Below are 5,890 nucleotides of genomic sequence, written 5' to 3'. Positions count from 1 at the left end.
TATAATTTGTCGGGCTATAAATTATTTTTTAACCAAACAAATGAACCTTCAACAAAAAATATGAATTTTTTACCAAAAAAGATAAATTTTCAACCAAAAATAGAATAGTTTAATTTTCAGTTAATATAATAAGTTTTCAACTAAAAAAATCAATGTTCAACAAAATAGTGCAATTTTCAACCATAGAAATTAATTTTTATCTAAAAGGATGAAGTTTTAAAGAGTGAGATTACTTTTCTACTAAAAAAGACAACATTTTAGTAAAGCATTTGAATTTTTATCTGAAACAGATAAATATTTATCTTAAAATGAAATGGTTAAGTTTTCAGTACTAAATTAATTTTTAACCGAATAAAATAATTTTTCAATGACAGAGTTGAATTATAAACCAAATAGGCGAATTTTCGACAAAAATGAATGAGTTATATTTTCAATTAAGAAGTTTCATTTTTCAAAAAAAAGAAACTAATTTTCAATACTTGGAGAATGTTTAAAAGATTTTATAACCTGAAAGTTAAATTTCCAACTAAAGGAATGAATTTTCATCCAGAAATATGAATGAGTCATCAACAAGAGATTAATATTCTTCCCCAAAATATTTCAATTTTAAGGTGGAAAAATAATTTCTAAAAAAAAGTAATAATTTTCAAGAAAATAATTAAATTTCGAAAAAAAACTTTTTTTACAATATTTCAATCAAATCAGATTTCTTTCCGCAAATTGAGATAAAAAATCGTCTGCTTTCAATCAAAAGAACTCTCAAGAATAGTCATAAGCAAACCCAGCAGATTGGAACGAATTTTCAATTTAGTGTCTGTATTTAAAAATTAATTTCAGATCAAAATGAAATATGCTTTCCTATGAATAATAATTGTATGTAGAAAAATCAAGCGATGAATAAAATTCACAAATTAAAATTATATTTTCAAACTACCTCCTTCCTGAGACATTAGAAACAATTAAAAAGAGTCTCTAATGAGCCGGGAAGGAGATAATTTGGAAATCCAATTTTGATTGGTAATTTTGTTTTATGCTCTGATTTCTATGCCTAAAATTATTCATAAGAAATGAGATTTCATTTCGATCTTAAATGAAGGTTTATCACTTTGTTTATTTTGCTAAGACGAGACCTTATTGTTGAGTTGAATGGGCCCTAATTGCTCCTTGTTTGAAATTTCTTAGCTCTGACTTTTGCGAAGCGTCCGGACTTGGCCAAGGATAGTTTAACATTCTTTCCCTAATCACAAGTCTGCTCTGGAATTCCTTCGGCTTCGAGGAAGCCTCGGTTGGTAGTAATACTCGTTTTCTTCGCACACGAGTGATAGGAGTGGTACTTGAAGTTGAACCAGTCGGCCTCGACGATTTCTTCCATCACAATGTCAATACGGAAATTTATCGTTACGCATGCTGCCACAAAACCTAACACTTCATCCGACCACCCAAATCACAATTAAAAATAAAAAAATTACACAAACTTAGTAAAAAGAAATACTGTTTTGCACTGAAAATCTTCTAATTTTTGTAATGCAAAAACTGACGGTGAGTGTTTACTATGCTGATTTTCTATTAAATTTATACGAGGGTAACGGAACCCAGTCAACGAGAGGGAACCATTTGTCCAGGAAACAGTTGATTTTCAAAATTTAAGAAATTTAAACTAGATTAAAATCAAAATTAAAAATCCTATTTAAAGTACAATAATCAAATTGATGCAAACTCCTGTTAAGAAAAAAAAACAAGAATCCAACGACCAAATTTGGACCACAACGAACAAACAAAAACAAAAAAATCCTATTGTAATCTGAAAAAAAAAATTTTTTTAAGAAAAAAACAAATAACAATTTTCGGACAAAAATAAAAAAGAGGAAAGAAGAATGAGAAGGCAGCCAACCACATCCCCGTCATTCTTTTTTCTTTCTTTCGTCTTTTTTATTTTTATTATCATTAAATTACAATAAAATAACATTCAAAATAATGAACCCACGAAAAAGTGCTTTAACAATTTTAGCTTTAACAGGATTTTGCATCAGTTGATTTCCTTTGACCAAAAACTTACACATTTATTTTTTTAGTAGAAATCAATAAATAAGATTTCCTTAAGCTTCTGAATGAAAAAATTAAGTTTACATGCAAAAACAGTTAAAATAGAAACAATTTAATCTTTGACCTCGGATTGTAAGACCCGCCCTCCCAGATAGTTGGTCCCGCTACCCTATAATTTTATTTATTTATATTCTAACCACGTATACTAACGTATTTTGACGAGCTGATTATGAATATAACCTTGATTAAAAATAAAAGTAAAGAAATAAAATACAAAAATTTCATTAAAGATAAATCAGCACCTCAAAATATGTTAGTAAATGTGATTTTATAAGAAATAAATCAAACAAAAAATGAATAAATTATTGCTGTAATTAACATTCAAATTAAAATAAGTTACATAATTTTTGTTCATGATACATTATAAATAATGTTTATAAAATTTTTTTATGTGAAAGGCCAGTTTTTCGAGTTGGCAATTTGATAACTTTTTTTTTAACGAACTGTTATCTTAGAATATTTTCGAAATTATTTTCGTAACAAGCACCTCAAAATTCGTTAGTGTACTTATTTTTAACAGATCGAGAAGGGAATTAGTTATGAACCTGATTTTTAGAGATTTTTAATTTTTTGGAAGAAATTAAAAAAACTTTTTGTGTCTCCGTCGAATAATATTTTACATTTGGACTAGAGAGAAGAATTTCCAAAAGGTTTAAGTCAATTACAAAAAAAAAGTAATTATTTAGCACGGATACTTTTTTCAAATTTTTGAGTAAATTATCTAAATCCTTTTACAAAACCTTCTTTCTAGTCAAAAAGTAAAATATCAGACAGGCAGAGCAAAACATATTTTTTGCAACCAAATTTTTATTTTTTTGAAGCAACATGATAATCAAAAAAAATTTTATCAAATTTCAGAACGAAATATATATATATATATATATATCGACTTATTATTTATTTTAAAATGCCTATAAAAATTAAAATTATAATTGTAAATAAATTTTCTTTCATTAATAAATTATACAGGTTCACAACAGTTACAAAAATTTTGAAACCTAGTTTATCGAGCTGAAAAAGAGGTAGGGTGTAACAGAACCTTCCCTCTTTTTTCCAGCTCGAAAAATTACCATTCTCAGTTTTTTTTAAATTGGTAAAAATTTATAAATAAAACAAAATTTATTTAACATAATATAATTTTACAGTACCTTGTAGCCATTTTTAATGTGTTCCATTCTAATATTTTAAATTAATAAACTGTTAATACTAAAGTTATCAAGATTTAGTGAAATTCATTAAAATCATTTAAATCTATTAATATGTAACATTAATGAAATCTTGTATTGATTTAAATTTCTTCCAATACAATACATTTCTTCTAAAATTTTTCCTTTCTAAAATATTGTTTTTTCCTAATGTTTAATTTATTTCAGGAAAATTTCATTTTTTGTAGAATTTTCAGTGAGTAATTATAATTCCGTGGAAAAGTACAAATGTAGAAAAAATAATTTCTTATCGAAAATTTTTGTATTTTTTTACAAAGATCCGAATGCTTTTTAGTCTCGCCTGGCTTTTGAATCATTTTAACTATTTTAATGAATGTCACTATTTTTTTAATAATTGTAATATTTAAGAGTCGATTAATTAAAATTATTAGAGTAGTAAAACTTAAAAATGGCTATAATTAACATTAAAATTATGATTGATATGTTAAATAGATACGTTAAATAAAAATTTTTTCATTATTTAATAATACACGTTTACAACACTTTCTTAAAATTTTAAACGGTATTTTTTTAGCTGGAAAGGGAAATGGCCAATAATTTCTATTGTTGGTAGTTTGGTAACTATTTTTTCGCATGGACCTTTGTAAGCAGCATCTCAAAATATTTTAGCAAACGTGTTTGTAACACAACGAGAATGTAATTAGTTATAAAAATAATTTTGAAAGATGTCTAAATATTAAAAAAATGTCGGAAAATATGAAATTTATTGGTTGGAATGATATTTTACTTTTGAACAAGAAAGAATATTTTCCTTAATTTTTCAAACCATTTTCCCGGAAATTCGAAAAGGTCATAAAAGTAACCAATTATTAAACTTATTTGTGTGGTTTAATATATTCCCTTTAGTGTTCTTAAAATCTTCTATATTAAACAATATTTTTATAACTTTGTTGTAGCATATTAATCTTGTTGCAGAAAAATTTTCGCGTTTTTACGACTTTAACGATGGAGATATTTGTTACCGAATTGAAATATAAACACGGATAAAATAAATCACTTAGGCACTTAATTCTTGGCCCGCAAAATTCATATTTAGTCTGAGAATTTCGATTGAAAGTATATATAATTGAATTGTGATTTATTTTTATAAAAATTGATTTATTAAAAAAAAAGTCAAATGGATCAAAAAAACATTGCAGTTGCAGTTTATCTCTTTCGGATAAAAATAGTTATACGATGAAAACTTGATCATCTTTCATCATTTTTTCTTAAATTTATTATTGTATTTTCTTTATTCACAGACTAGACTTTTTTATACCTGTCATTCAATACAAACAATATTTTAAAAATACGATAAAAGATTTCGAAGAATTTTCTAACGCTAAGTACAACAATTATCTTTTTTCAATGCCTTGGACGATTTTCGAGATAATTATTTTAAAAAAAAGATTAAAAAATAGGGGGAAAAAAGTTTTAAAAAGAGTTAAGCTTATCTAAATCTTTACTTTTTTCATCAAACAGGGTTTACTTTCTTCGTTCTTTAGTGTAGAAAAAATATAAAAAAGGTTACAATTCCATTCTCTTGAAATCTCTGAAATCTATATAAATTTACTTCAATTCCCTTCAATTTACCAAAATTTCCTTACATTTGCTGGAATTTTTTTTTTAATTCCTGAATTTATGTTGAAGCTGGTACCTAGGTTTAATATAATTCGGTGAGCGTAGAGCAAGTTATACCTTAAACTGTCTTCAGTTTTCTGGAAATTATTAAAATATGTAATTTCTTTTAATTCATTTGAATCAATTTGAATTCTACTTGATTCAAAAGCTTAACATTTAGCTGAACCTAAATAAAAACAGCACTTTATCGATATCAAGTAAATGTCCCTTGAAAAATAATCATAACAATAATTATTGAAATCCTCATCAAATATAAAAATCAAAATCAAAAGTTTCCTGAAAAAAATGTCTGAAAGTCGATTCAAAAGACTTTCGAACTGCTCAGTTCGAGTCAGATTTTTTCCAACCTGAACTCATTTAAGAAAAGACTAACTTGATACGAACAGTGCAATTTTCCAGACTAGATCAAATAAAGTAACTTGATTAAGTTAGGATCGGAACAGAGTGGAGTGAACAGAGAGTCAGGGGAAACGGGAAAGGCGTGTGCAGCGTTACTCCACTTCTTCGAGATTTAGATCGTCTCGGAACCCCAGCCAATATCTCTTCCTCCAATTCAAGTTATCTTGAGTGTTATACATTCATGTTTCAAAGTGAAGTATCGATCGAGAGCCTTCTGGGTTTTCGTGGCGATGGGTTAACGTGGCACCTCGAAAGTTACGGGCATTACAGACAGAGCAGCCACCTAGTTCCGACAGTTTTCTAAAGCAGAACTCGATTGCAGCAAAGGGGTTCGAAACAGCAGCCGAGCAAGGGAGGAAATACGAGGAAATCAGAGGCCGAAACAGGGCGAGAAGAAACGAAAATGATCAGGGATCTTGAAAGATGGACTGGCTGCGGTTGGTCGCGGCTTTTCCCGAATGCCGTCGTCTGATCGTCTCCTACTCGAAACTCCTCGAGTGAGAAGAAAGATAGGAGAAAAAGAAGAAAAAAGGGGGGGGGGG

General features: G+C 27.8%; 1 protein-coding gene and 1 long non-coding RNA gene across 2 annotated transcripts in view; one reads left to right on the top strand and one right to left on the bottom strand.

Annotated features, from left to right (window-relative positions):
- The window catches only part of LOC117171080 (forkhead box protein O), a 297,585-nt gene that overhangs the window by 73,662 nt on the left and 218,033 nt on the right, over positions 1-5,890 (bottom strand). The gene's annotated exons all lie outside the window — the stretch shown is intronic.
- The window catches only part of LOC117171081, a 15,465-nt gene that overhangs the window by 1,238 nt on the left and 8,337 nt on the right, over positions 1-5,890 (top strand). Inside the window, exon 2 of the long non-coding RNA XR_004466843.1 lies at positions 1,183-1,539. This is a non-coding gene — a long non-coding RNA (uncharacterized LOC117171081). The remainder of the gene's footprint in view (positions 1-1,182; positions 1,540-5,890) is intronic.

Source organism: Belonocnema kinseyi, chromosome 4 (genome assembly GCF_010883055.1).
Source record: "Belonocnema kinseyi isolate 2016_QV_RU_SX_M_011 chromosome 4, B_treatae_v1, whole genome shotgun sequence".
In the NCBI taxonomy this organism is placed as follows: domain Eukaryota; kingdom Metazoa; phylum Arthropoda; class Insecta; order Hymenoptera; family Cynipidae; genus Belonocnema; species Belonocnema kinseyi.
The sequence above is the reverse complement of the archived record's forward strand: the minus strand, read 5'-3'. Positions and strand labels throughout refer to the sequence as shown.